Below are 13,105 nucleotides of genomic sequence, written 5' to 3'. Positions count from 1 at the left end.
TTTTACAAGCTTTATGTATTGCATGTGTCTTATTGCTATATATATTGAGCTCGGTTATTCATGAATTGAACAGAGCCAAGGTACGTTCTCTTTTGTATCCCTTTCAAGCTTAAGTTGCTGTTTAGCTTTCTAGCTCGCATACTCGTACATTCAATATACTGATGCCAGTTGGCCTGCATCTTATGACGATGAAGACGTAAGTACCTAGGGTCAGCACCCAACACGCCGTTGATCCAGTTGAGCACTCCAGAGTCAGTGGTGAGCCTCCTTGCTTTCCGGAGGACTCAGTTGTTTTGTTCTCTTAGTTTTGTTTTATTAGGATGTTGCGGGGTCTGTCCCAACATCCATCTCAGTATTGTAGAGGCTTCATAGACAGTCAGTCAGTTAGTATTGAGTCTCTCATCTATGTATATATATAATATTCTATTTTGAGACTCGAGTTGCCTTTTTGGCCAGATTTTTTATCAATTGGTTGTTTTATAACCTTTTATTCGACGTCAACCTTAAAACTCTTAGCTCTGGCAAAGTTCCCAACCACATGGGGTATGTGTCATTGAGATGATTATCTCCTAGATCAAGAACTTGCAACTTTTTGCAATTGGCCAAAGATCGAGGGATTTCTCCCTCGAGTTCATTGCCATGCAAGTTGAGACTCATAAGTGAACTTCCAATGCTAAAATTTGTTGGAAGAGTCCCAGAAAGTTTGTTATTCTGCATATCAAAAACCTGGAGGCTACTAATATTGCCAAAACATTGTGGAATTGCTCCCTCCAGATTGTTTCTGCCCAATTCTAGAATTTGTAGTGATGTTAAATTGGAAATAGATGGAGGCATCCCTCCACTAAGATTATTATGTGACATCACTAGAACCTGGAGGCCACTTATATTACCCAAACATTGCGGAACTTTTCCCTTCAAGTTGTTTCTAGGCATATAAAACATTTCAAGTGATGTCAAATTGCATATAGATGAAGGAATTTCCCCAATGAGATTGTTATCATTGAGAATCATAGTTTTCAGATTTCTCAAATTGCCAAATGAAGCAGGAATAGAGCCATTAAGAGAGTTATTACCCAATTTTAGGTCAGTAAGAGACCTTAGGTAACCTATTTCTCGAGGAATTGAGCCAGAAAGTTGATTTTGATAAAGCAACAGAAAGGACAAGTTGTTCAAATTCCCCAATGAGGCAGGAATAGAACCATTAAGAAAGTTCCTACCCAAAGATAGCTTAGTAAGAGACCTTACGTAACCTATTTCTTCAGGAATAGAGCCATTTAAATGGTTGTCAAATATACGGAGGATCTGAAGCTTGGCTAGTGAACCGATTTGTTGTGGGATTGTTCCTGAAAACTGATTGATTTTCAAGTTAAGAAAGACGAGATTAGTGAGATTACCAATCTCAGGTGGAATGGTGCCCGAGAAATTGTTCATGCTAAGATCAAGATTTTCAAGAAAAGGGAGGGATGAAAACGGAAAGCATAGAGTGTACCAATGACACTAGAATCTGTAATATTCAACGTGTTTACCCTCCCATTAAAGCATATAACTCCATACCAGTCCGTGCATGCATTAAAACTTGGCGTCCATGAAGCCAATACAAAATTATTCTGGTTCTTGAAAGTTGCTTTCCATTTCAAGAGGGCAGTTGCTTCATCAGTGGAAGCAAAAGTAACTGTAAAGAGGTACAAAAGAGTGAAAAACTGAAGGGAAGAGAATGTTTTGCTAGAAACCATCATCATATTTTGAGTTTATTGTTTCGGATTCATAGGATTTGATATTGTACGTAACTTATACTAATTAAAGACCAACAGAAAACACATTTTTTCCAAATTTGCTAATTTGGCTGCTATCAGAGGAAAAAATGTTGTCATTCTCTTGTCAAATTTTGGATTGTTTTGTGTTTGAGGTCTAATTCAGGCAAGGACTTAATCAAAGTGGCCAAAATAGTTTTGTTATCACAAATTGATTATGACCACTCTTAGTGTATGATACAGACATGTGTAGTTCTCAATTCTCATCTCTACAGTAGTGGACCATATCCAACAATTCTCAGTGTTAGATGTTACGATGATTCGTTATGTCTTTGTTGGAAATTTGGGTTGTTTTGTTTCTGTCTTTGAGAAAATATTGTTATTTTTCAATCTATCTTAGCCGTGTTGAGAAGGGTGTTATTTTTTTTATGGACCTGCTAGATATTGTTGTCTGATGATGTGGAACTTTTGAAAAATGAATAGCCAAATAAATGAAAGAGCAAAGAAAATTAAGACATAATAAATGGTCAAAAACTATATTTGAACTAGATGAAGAACGCCCGTGCTGCGCACAGGTTAACAATTTGAATTATGATTTACTCTCCTTGTTCATTTTTACACTTTTCAAGATTTAATATTAAACATTACGTAGTTAATATGGATAGAACAGTAAAATTGTCATGTCAATTATTATGCTTTAATAGGCATGGAATTTATTTATGTTTCGGCTACTATTGTTGTTCATAATATAATGGGGAAAATGCATAAGTACCCCCCCCCCCCAACCTATGCTCGAAATTTCAGACACTTATACTACACTAAGGTCCTATTACTCCCCCCCCCCCTCCAAACTTATTATATAAATAATTTTCTACCCCTTTTTGGTCTACGTGGCACTATCTTCTGGGCCTAGCGCGTGTTGACAATTTTTTCAAGCTATCTAGTTGATAGTGCCACATAAACCCAAAAGGAATAGAAAATTATTTATAAAATAAGGGTGGGCGGGGGGGGGGTAATAGGACCTTACTATAGTATAAGTGTCTCTGGGATTTCGGGCATAGGTTGGGGGTACTTGTGCATTTTCCCAATATAATATTTTCATTTTATATCTATTAAATCCAATTTTATTTTTTCATACCATTAAATCCAATATTATTTTTTCTTATTGAAATTTTATTTTGCACTCTATAGGAATTTGAATACTTGTATATATTAATTTAATTTCAGACTATATCATACAATTTTTTTAGAGAAAAGTATTAAAGACACTCGTAAATTCGACGCGAATTATTAGTTTCATTTCTAAACTACTGACAACCTTAAAATAACTCAAACTAAATACGACTGTTTAATTATGTAATTAATGTAATTTGTCTTATAAAATTTAAAAGTCAAATTCACAATTCAAATGTAAGATTATACTAATAAATATGGATTTAATTTAATGTTGCAAGTTACGTTTAAAAAAATTGCTAAAAAATCTAGTAAGTACATTAAGTATCAATATAAATCTTACGTTATAAATGATAATAACCAAACAAAAATTTAATTTCTTCCCAATATAACAAAAATGATTTTTAGCGGCAATAAAATATAAACATTAACAAAGAGTGCTAAAGCATTTACCGAATAATTAGGTGATTTTTCAATCCGCCTAATAAAGTCGTATTGCAAAGGGTATTTTATTTTATGAGACCTCCAAGAGTTTCAAATTTCTCATGCCCGAATATTTTGATAAAATTAAATTTCAATGACTCAAATCGATTTTACAAATATATAAAAGGAATTTCTTCACTCGGATTATTTTTTGATATGAAGTATCTTGTGGAATTTGTTAGAATAGGTAATGACCCTTGAAGAAAATTGGATCGCAAATTAAAAGTATTTTATTAGAGATAGATTAAGATATCTCAACCTTTGAGGATGGTTTGTGAATATAAAAAAATCTAATTCTTTCCCTTTAAACGCGACCAGTTAGAAGATGGTTTGCGGATTAATTATTATGACTTATTGTACTTTTTACGTAGTTTTTAAATATATAAATTTTATTTTAACAATTTAAAGACTTCATGCCTGAATTTCTGATAAAAATTAAAGGATTTGGCTCTTGAAAATTCAAACTATACATTATAAATTGAGATAGAGGTTCTCAAGTCAAATTTTGAGTTGTTTCAGTCAAGGACTTAGTCAAAAGTGGCCAAAATAGTTTTGTTATCAGACATCGGTCATGACCACTTTTAATGTATGATACAAACATGTTTGGTTCTCAATTCTCATCTCTACATTGGTTCTCAATTCTCATCTCTACAGTAGTAGATCATATCCAACAATTCTCAGTCTTAGACGTTACCATGATTCGTAGTGTCTTTGTTACAAATTTGGGTTGTTTGTTTTTGTCTTTTAGAAAATGTTGTCATTTTTCAATCTGTCTTAGCCGTGTTGAGAAGGGTGTTTTATTTTGTTGGGATCTGCTAGATGTTGATGTCTCATGATGTGGAACTTTTGAAAAATGAATAAAGAAAATTATGAGATAATGGTGAAAAATATATGTGAATATCACTTTTTTTTTTTGTGAGTTTTACATTCGAATAATAAGTTATGTATTTTCCCTACTTGAACTAACGTCATCTCAATTTGAATGAAATGTGTAAAAATTTGGTGATTTTTCAATATGCCTAATAAAGTCATATTGCAAAGGCTTTCTCATGCTCGAATATTTTGATAAATTTAAATTTTAATGACTCTCAAATCGAGTTTACAAATATATAAAAGGGATTTCTTAATAGTGTTTTATTAGAGATATATTAAGCTATGTCAACCTCCGAGGATGGTTTTTGAATATTAAAAACTCTAATTCTTTACTTTAAACGCGATCACTTAGAAGATGGTTTGTGGATCAATTATTATGACTTATAGTATTTTTTATGTAGTTTTAAATATATAAATTTTATTTTAAAAATTTAAAGACTGCATGCTTGAATTTACGATAACAATTGAAGGATGGCTCTTGAAAATTCAAACAATGCATTATAAATTGAGATAGAGGGAGTAAGTTTCATAAGATTGTTTCCTCAAAGAATAATTAAATACATTTCTCTGGTCCCAAGAAGAAAATTAAAATAAATTGATGATTAATAGGAAACACGTTTCCTTTAAATTTGCAAATTTGGTTGCTATCAGAGAAAATATGGTCATTCTCAAGCCAAATTTTGAGTTGTTTCAGTCAAGGACTTAGTCAGAGTGGCCAAAATAGTTTTGTTATTAGACATCGGTCATGACCACTTTTAACGTATGATACAAACATGTCTAGTTCTCAATTCTTATCTCTAAAGTAGTGGATTATATCCATTAATTTTCAGTTTTAGATCAATAAAACACTAGGCTACAATATCTCTAATTCATGTAGTAGATGTCAAGAGTTGATTTTTCACATAATCACTCAATTATTCGGAAATTCACTTTTCTTTGGTTTGTTACATAAAAATTACTTAATTATTGTCATTTCACGTATAAAGTCACTTAATCAATTCAAGTTATATTTTCGTTAGATAGTGATGGTGTGGAATTATTTTCAAGCTCTTTTAAAAAATGAAAAGCCAACAATTCTCCGTTATCCAATGACTTAGTCAAAGTGGCCAAAATAGTTTTGTTATTACATATTAATACAGACATGTTTGGTTCTCATTTTCATCTTTAAGTAATGGACTATATCCAACAATTCTACGTCTTAAGCCAATAAATTTGTAGAATACATTATCTTTAATTTGACTATTGAGAATTTATATAGCAGGTGTCCAGTATTGACTTCTCATATTATCATCAATTATTCAAAAGGTCATTTTTTCTGTTATTTGTTTTGTGACAGAAAAGTCACTCAATTATTGTCATTTTTCCGTATAAAGTCATTCAATCAATTTAAATGATATATATTCAAATTAATATGTGGCCAATCTGTCAATGAAATGTGTAAAAATTAGGTGATTTTTCAATCTACCAAATAAAGTCGTGTTGCAAAGGGTATTTTATTTTTATGAGACCTCCAAGAGTTTCACATTTTTCATGCTCGAATATTTTGATAAAATTAAATTTCAATGACTCTCAAATCGATTTTCCAAATAAAAGAATTTCTTCACTGAGATTATTTTTTGATATGATGAAGTATCTTGTGGAATTTGTCGGAATAGGTAATGACCCTTGATGAAAACTGGATATTAATAGTTTTTTTATTAGAGATAGATTAAGATATTTCAACCTATGAAGATGGTTTCTGGATATTAAAAACTCCAATTCTTTCACTTCACACGCGATCACTCCGAAGATGGTTTGCGGATAAGTTATTGTAACTTAGAGTACTTTTTTTGTAGTTTCAAAATATATAAATTTTATTTTAAATTTTTAAAAAACTTCATGCCTGAATTTTTGGTGAAAATTAAACTATTTGGCTCTTGAAAATCCAGACTATGCATTATAAATTGAGATAGAGGGAGTAATCTTCATATGATTGTTTTCGCAAAGAGTAATTAAACACATATCTCTTGTCCCAAAAAGAATAGGAAATGCGTTTTCTTCAAATTTGTAAATTTGGTTGCTATCAGAGAAAATGTGGTCATTCTCAAGTCAAATTTTGAGTTGTTTTGAGTTACACATTTAATTCAGCAAAGGACTTGGTCAAAGTGGCAAAAATAGTTCTGTTATCACACATTGGTCATGACCACTTTTAATGTATGATACAGACATGTCTGGTTTTCAATTCTTATCTCTAAAGTAGGGACCATATCCAATATTTTTCCATTGATGCAAGAATCTCTCCTTCATCTTGATTTGAGGCACAATCAGCTATATCTTCTTGATTTTGTGCTTCCTGTTCTTGAATCTCTCCTTCATTATGTTGAGTCATAGTAGCAGTTTGATGTTGCAGAGGCACACTAGCCATTTGCTGCTGCATCATTAACGCTTCGTGTTGTAACTGTTGTTGTGATTGAGTCATATTGGCAACCTGTTGTTGCATAAGTACACCATAGTCCTGGTAATGGGCCATTTTGTGCAACATGTGTTCCAGAGTTGGTTGAGCTATTAAATGCATCCTGTGAATTATCAGCTACCTCGAATAGATTATACGAAACTTCCCAGTTTTTTAGGGTCATTTTACAAGATTCTGTCTTGCCAGTGCTGTTTCCTATAGATTATCCCACTTTGATCTATCTAGTATACCCCCCTGTATCTGGAAATAGAACAGACAAATGTTTCAAACTAACATTATTGCAATTGGCAAAGGAAAGTTTCAAAGTGCTACGAGCACAACAAGGAACATTATTGATGAATGCAAATGACAAAAACAGTTTACTTTGAGTAAGCCTGTTTGTATAATAAAAGGCTAAGCGAAGGGCCGGACCACAAGGGTGTATTGTATGCAACCTCACTGTTTCCACAACAACCTTATCACAAAAAAATTAAAACTTGGTCTCTCCCACCATAATAACTTGCTTTGGGGTGTGAGTTAACCAGTTACGCCCTAGGTTGTTACGTATTCTTCTTTGTTTGTTCTCTCTCTTCTATCGTGCGCTAAATATCTTCTTCCATTCATTCAGCTCTCTAAGATTCTTTGAGGTGAGTATTATTGATCCGAGAAATGCATACACATCATTCAATACACACAACATTTACTGTGTATCATCAAAATTCATAATATTACATTTTCCCAACTTAAAAAAGCTTATAAAACTAAAAATCAAATCCATCATCATAAGCTGCAACGTAGGAAGTACCAAATCCATTACGCCAATGTCTTCTTATTCTTGGCATCTGAAAAAGCTGAAAAAAAATAAGAAAGTGAGTTACACAACTATAAATTTTTTGCCTTATCACAGTTTCCAATCGATTACTTGCAATTTGTATGAAACGTTAATAAGCACTTGTTTGTAACAAAAAAAGCATAAAACCTAAAAAATATTAGTGTAGAGCTTAGCTTGAATACCTGAAGTTCTGAAATCAAATCCTTCTTTGTTGGTAACTTGTGTAGATGCGATTATTTCTTCTTCTGTAATTCCTTTGTCCTCTCTGCTTCTTTCTCTTTCGCATGTTAATTTTGTGTTCCAGTTCTTCAATGATTCTTGCAAGCCATTTCATATTTCCAGTTGAGATCATGAAGTATATTATGGATAATCCAATACATATTCCACTGCCATAGGCCATCAGAGCGGCATTCCAAAAATCATTGAGAAATTCAGAATTGCTTTCTTGATTGTCTAGCGCAGACACAGTATAATTTGTCTCTGACACAGGATCATTGCCACAACCTTTCGAAACGGGGAATCCACATAAGCCATCATTACCTTCATATGAATTGTTCTCAAAGGTACGCAATTGAGGTCCTTGAGGGATGCATCCTTGGAGATAATTGTGAGAGAGATTTAAGAATCCAAGATACGTAAGAGAAGCAAGTTGTTGTGGTATCTCTCCCGAAAGATGGTTAAACGAAAGGTCCAGTGATTCCACTACAGATAAGCTTCCAAGTGATGGTGGTATAGGACCTTGCAATCCATTATGAGATAAATTCAGTACCCGAATCACAATGAGATCTCCCAGAACACCAGGAATATATCCTTCAAATTTGTTGTTTGAAAGATCAATAACTGTGTACAAAGACAAAATTCTCACAACTTCAAGCTTCAATCCCTTTGATACAACAACTACCAAGTTTTGGTAATATCCATCTCCTTCATAACTTGGTTTGTCCATGGTTTGATCAATTGTTCTCATGCCTTTCAAATTTTGAAACAGACTCGTTGGTAAGTCTTTCGAGAAGGCATTGTAAGAGAGATCTATGATTTGAAGATTAGGAAACATGCTTTCAGCCCCTGAAGGTCTTATAGGTCCATGCAATTTATTCGATGTCAACCTTAAAACTCTCAGCTCTGGCAAAGTTCCCAACCACATGGGGAATGTGTCATTGAGATGATTATCTCCAAGATCAAGAACTTGCAGCTTTTTGCAATTGGCCAAAGACCGAGGGATTTCCCCCTCTAGTTCATTGCCATGCAAGTTGAGATTTATAAGTGAATTTACAATGCTAAAATTTGTTGGAAGGCTCCCAGAAAGTTTGTTATTCTGCATATCAAAAACCTGGAGATTACTAATATTGCCAAAACATTGTGGAATTGCTCCCTCCAGATTGTTACTGCCCAAATCTAGAATTTGTAGTGATATTAAATTGGAAATAGATGACGGGATCTCTCCACTGAGATTATTATGTGACATCACTAGAACCTGGAGGCCGCTGATATTGCCCAAACATTGCGGAACTTTTCCTTCAAATTGTTTCTCGGCATATACAACACTTCCAGTGATGTCAAATTGCACACAAATGAAGTAATTTCCCCAGTGAGATTGTTATCATTGAGAATCATATTTCTCAGATTTCTCAAATTCCTCAATGAAGGAGGAATAGAGCCATTAAGAGAGTTATTAGCCAAATATAGATAAGTAAGAGACCCAAGCGACCTATTTCTTCAGGAATAGAGCCAGAAAGACTGATTATTATAAAGATACAAACTAGACAAGTTGTTCAGATTCCCGAATGAAGCAGGAATAGAGCCAGAAAGCTGATTATTATAAAGATACAAATCTGACAAGTTGCCCAAATTTCCCAATGAAGCAGGAATAGAGCCATTAAGAGAGTTATTACTCAAATGTAGGATACTAAGAGACGTTAGGTAACCTATTTCTTCAGGAATAGAGCCAGAAAGTTGATTTTCATAAAGAAACAAAAAAGACAAGTTGTTCAAATTCCCCAATGAAGCTGGAATGGAACCAGTAAGAAAGTTCATACCCAAAGATAGCTTAGTAAGAGACGTTAGGTAACCTATTGCTTCAGGAATAGAGCCATTTAAATGGTTGTCAAATATATGGAGGATCCGAAGCTTGCCTGGTGAACCGATTTGTGGTGGGATTGTTCCTGAATTCTGATTGATGTTCAAGTCAAGATAAACAAGATTAGTGAGATTTCCAATCTCAGGTGGAATGGTGCCCGAGAAATTGTTCATGCTAAGATTAAGATTCTCAAGAAAAGGGAGAGATGAATACGGAAAAGCATAGAGTGTACCAATGACACTGGAATTTGTAATATTCAACGTGTTTACTCTACCATTAAAGCATATAACTCCATACCAGTCCCTGCATGCATTAGAACTTGGCATCCATGAAGCCAATAAGGAATTATTCTGGTTCTTGAAAGTTGCTTTTCCATTTTTAAGAGGGCAGTTGTTTCCTCAGTGGAAGCAAATGCAACCGTAAAGAGGTAGAATAGAGTGAAAAACTGAAGTGAAGAGAATGTTTTAGCTAGAAACCATCAATCATATTTTGAGTTTATTGTTTCGGGTTCATAGATTTGATATTGTACGTACTTATACTAATAAAAGACCAACAGGAAACGCGTTTTCTCCAAATTTCCAAATTTGGCTGCTATTAGAGAAAATGTTGTCACCTTTAAGTCAAACTTTGGGTTGTTTTGTGTTACACCTATAATTCAACCAAGGACTTAATTAGGCATTGATTATGACCACTTTTAATGTCATAACCTCTAATTCAACCAAGGACTTAATCAAACATCGATTATGACCACTTTTAATGTATTACGCAGACACGTCTGGTTCTTAATTTTTATTTCTAAAGTAGTTAACCATATCCAATAATTCTCAGTCAATCAATAAATTTCTAGCTTCATTATCTTCAATTCATATAGCAAATGTCAAGCGTTGCTTGCGCACATGTTCTCACTCAACTATTCAGAAAGTCATTTTTCTTTGTCTTGTAACAAAAAAGTCACTTATTTATTGTCATTTCACGTATGAAGTCACTCAGCCAATTCAAGTTATATTTTCGATAGATAATGGTGATGTGAACTTTTTCCGAATGAAACTTTTAAAATATGAGATAATAGTTTTTCATTAGAGATAGATTAGGATATTTTTGCAGATATTAAAATCTCCAGCTATATCTTCTTCTTGAATCTCTCCTTCATTATGTTGAGTCATAGAAGCAGTTTGCTGTTGCAGAGGCATAATAGCCATTTGTTGCTGCATCATCAAGGCTTCGTGTTGTAACGGTTGTTGTGATTGAGTCATATTGGCAACCTGTTGTTGCATGAGAACACCATAGCCATGGTAATGAGCCATAGCAGCCATTTCGTGCACCGTTTGTTCCAGAGTTGGTTGAGCTATTAAGTGCATCGTTTGAATTATCAGCTACCTTGAATAGATTAGACGGAGCTTCCCTGTTGTTAGGATCATTTTACAAGATTCTGTCTTGCCAGTGCTGTTTCCTATAGATTATCCCACTTTGATCTATCTAGTATACCCCCCCTGTATCTGGAAATAGAACACACAAATGTTTCAAACTAACATTATTGCAATTGGCAAAGGAAAGTTTCAAAGTGCTACGAGCACAACAAGGAACATTATTGATGAATGCAAATGACAAAAACAGTTTACTTTGAGTAAGCCTGTTTGTATAATAAAAGGCTAAGAGAAGGGCCGGACCACAAGGGTGCATTTATTGTATATCATCAAAATTCATAATATTACATTTTCCCAAGTTAAGAAAAGCTTATAAACTAAAAATCAAATCCAACATCATAAGCTGCTTATTATTAAGATACAAAACAGACAAGTTGTTCAGATTTCTTAAATTCCCCAATGAAGCAGGAATAGAGCCATTAAGAGAGTTATTACTCAAATGTAGGATACTAAGAGACGTTAGGTAACCTATTTCTTCAGGAATAGAGCCAGAAAGTTGATTTTCATAAAGAAACAAAAAAGACACGTTGTTCAAATTCCCCAATGAAGCAGGAATAGATCCATTAAGAGAGTTATTACCCAAATATAGATAAGTAAGAGACCTCAAGTAACCTATCTCTAGAGGAATAGAGCCAGAAAAGTGATTATCAGAAAGATACAAAAAAGACAAGTTGCTCAAATTCCCCAATGAAGCAGGAATAGATCCATTAAGAGAGTTATTACCCAAATATAGGTCAGTAAGAGACCTCAAGTAACCTATTTCTTCAGGAATAGAGCCAGAAAAGTGATTATCAGAAAGATCCACAACAGACAAGTTGCTCAAATTCCCCAATGAAGCAGGAATAGAGCCATTAAGAGAATTCATAGCCAAAGATAGCTTAGTAAGAGACCTTAGGTAACCTATTTCTTCAGGAATAGAGCCAGAAAGTTGATTTTCATGAAGAAGCAAAAAAGACAAGTTGTTCAAATTCCCCAATGAAGCAGGAATAGAACCAGTAAGAAAGTTCCTACGCAAAGATAGCTTAGTAAGAGACCTTAGGTAACCTATTTCTTCAGGAATAGAGCCATTTAAATGGTTGTCAAATATACGGAGGGTCTGAAGCTTGGCTAGTGAACCGATTTGCTGTGGGATTGTTCCTGAAAACTGATTGATTTTCAAGTTAAGAAAGACGAGATTAGTGAGAATACCAATCTCAGGTGGAATGGTTCCCGAGAAATTGTTCATGCTAAGATCAAGATTTTCAAGAAAGGAGGGATGAAAACGGAAAAGCATAGAGTGTACCAATTACAATAGAATTTGTAATATTCAACGTGTTTACCCTACCATTAAAGCATATTACTCCATACCAGTCCCTGCATGCATTAGAACTTTGCATCCATGAAGCCAATAAGGAATTATTCTGGTTCTTGAAAGTTGCTTTCCATTTTAAGAGGGCAGTTGTTTCCTCAGTGGAAGCAAATGCAACCGTAAAGAGGTAGAATAGAGTGAAAAGCTGAAGTGAAGAGAATGTTTTGCTAGAAACCATCATCATATTTTGAGTTTATTGTTTCGGATTCATAGGATTTGATATTGTACGTAACTTATACTAATTAAAGACCAACAGGAAACGCGTTTTTTCCAAATTTGCTACTTTGGCTGCTATCGGAGAAAAAAATGTTGTCATTCTCTTGTCAAATTTTGGATTGTTTTGTGTTAGAGGTCTAATTCAGGCAAGGACTTAATCAAAGTGGCCAAAATAGTTTTGTTATCACAAATTGATTATGACCACTCTTAGTGTATGATACAGACATGTCTGGTTCTCAATTCTCATCTCTAGTGGACCATATCCAACAATTCTCAATCTTAGACGTTACGATGATTCATTATGTCTTTGTTGCAAATTTGGGTTGTTTTGTTTTTGTCTTTGAGAAAATGTTGTCACTTTTCAATCTGTCTTAGCCGTGTTGAGAAGGGTGTTATATTTTTATTGGACCTGCTAGATATTGATGTCTGATGATGTGGAACTTTTGAAAAATGAATAGCCAAATAAATGAAAGAGCAAAGAAAATTAAGAGATAATA

The 13,105-nt window shown here is 33.9% G+C and overlaps 2 pseudogenes; both read right to left on the bottom strand.

Moving 5' to 3' along the window:
* Window positions 1-477: 477 nt before the first annotated feature.
* Window positions 478-1,803, bottom strand: LOC107059181 (probable leucine-rich repeat receptor-like protein kinase At1g35710; annotated as a pseudogene).
* A 5,711-nt stretch (window positions 1,804-7,514) lies between these two features.
* On the bottom strand, window positions 7,515-12,775 carry LOC107059180 (LRR receptor-like serine/threonine-protein kinase GSO1; annotated as a pseudogene).
* Window positions 12,776-13,105: the final 330 nt, after the last annotated feature.

The sequence above is a fragment of the Solanum tuberosum genome, unplaced genomic scaffold (assembly GCF_000226075.1).
Source record: "Solanum tuberosum cultivar DM 1-3 516 R44 unplaced genomic scaffold, SolTub_3.0 scf00918, whole genome shotgun sequence".
Taxonomy (NCBI): Eukaryota; Viridiplantae; Streptophyta; class Magnoliopsida; order Solanales; family Solanaceae; genus Solanum; species Solanum tuberosum.
The sequence above is the reverse complement of the archived record's forward strand: the minus strand, read 5'-3'. Positions and strand labels throughout refer to the sequence as shown.